Source organism: Charadrius vociferus, unplaced genomic scaffold (assembly GCF_000708025.1).
Source record: "Charadrius vociferus isolate BGI_N301 unplaced genomic scaffold, ASM70802v2 scaffold549, whole genome shotgun sequence".
In the NCBI taxonomy this organism is placed as follows: domain Eukaryota; kingdom Metazoa; phylum Chordata; class Aves; order Charadriiformes; family Charadriidae; genus Charadrius; species Charadrius vociferus.
In genome coordinates this window covers 2,386,899-2,388,201 of record NW_009650103.1, presented here as the reverse complement: position 1 = coordinate 2,388,201, position 1,303 = coordinate 2,386,899, and the positions used below count along the sequence as shown (strand labels likewise).

The following is a 1,303-nucleotide window of genomic DNA, read 5'->3' as shown; positions in this document are numbered from 1 at the left end:
TTGGAAAGTGCAAGGCTCTGCCCCGGCCGCTGCGGGCTGAGAAGAGGAAGATGAAAGAGGCGCCGGGAACAAAGGCGTCCCCCATCGAGGGGCCTGCACTGACTTGCAAAACCGCAGCCTCCAGCGCTGACGTCCTGCTTCTCATCGCAACGTGCTTTTTTTGCCCCCGTCGCCGACGAGGAAACCGAGGCACCAGGAGGGGACATAGCGGAGCCAGGAGGGGCACCCCCATACCTGTACCCAACCCAGGGCACCGACAGATCCCAAGGGAGAGGAAACCCCGCAGTGCCCGTCCCCAAGCAGCACGGGGACAGCCCTGCGCCCCTGCCCGCACCGGGGTCCCTGCGCCACCAGGGCAGTTTTTATACTCTCTCTATCCTAAGAAATCACTCAAACGCGATCAAACATGGGCACAGTGTTGGCCGGCAGCAGGTGGGACACATCCCTGCTCCTTGCAGCCGGCTGGGATCTTCCCCAAAAACAAACCCTGTGCAAGGAGGGATGAGTGGCCCCGGCTGCCGCGTCCCTCTGCATGGGGGTCCTGAAAAAAAGTCCCCCCCGACGCGGCCACCGGCTCTACCATCTGTCACCGTTGGCCGACAGGGCTGGACCAACTGCCTGCTGCAGGACCGGGGCGGGCGATGGGGACATGCCGCAAGGACAAATCCTGGCGAGGCTGGGCAGGACGCGGGGCTGGCAAAGGACCCGCAGAGGGGGGAGCTGCCCCCGAGGAAAGGGAGGATGGAGGAAAGCCGTGCACAGAGAGACTGAGGGCACCTGACGTCAAAAGATCCCGGGGACGAGGCCCTTCAGCACCTCCTCAACGCAAACCCTGCCGGCACCGCATCTCTTGTATCACGTCTGCAAGTGAGATGCCACGCGTTTTGTCCCCAACCAGCTCTGCTCACATTACACCCTCTCCAAAGGGGGAATTTTCTGCCCTGGCTGGGCTGCGCCGAGCAGCCCTCGCGAGTAGAGCATGGGAGGAGCGAGACACCGCCGGGACGCTGCTGTCCCACACCGTGACAGCAATGCCACCGCAGCAGAGCAGGGCACGCCACACTCAGCTCACGCTGGGCTGCTATCAGAGGCCTCGAGAGCAGAAATGAATCTGGGGGCGGCTGCATGCATTGCCGCGAGCTCGGGGTAAGGCAACCACTGCTGGAGGTGACGGCTGGGGAAGATGAGAGCCTCTGGGCACTGGGGGACCGTGTTCCCCGCTGTGCTTTGGCAGGTTGGGGCATCCCCTATGTGCTCGCACCCAACGCCACCCGAGCTGGTGGGACCGAGCCTCATGCGTGGT

At 63.8% G+C, this 1,303-nt stretch overlaps 1 protein-coding gene across 1 annotated transcript in view; it reads right to left on the bottom strand.

The window, feature by feature from the left end:
• Window positions 1-1,303, bottom strand: part of NOTCH1 (notch 1) — a 42,120-nt gene that overhangs the window by 24,318 nt on the left and 16,499 nt on the right. The window lies entirely within an intron of this gene.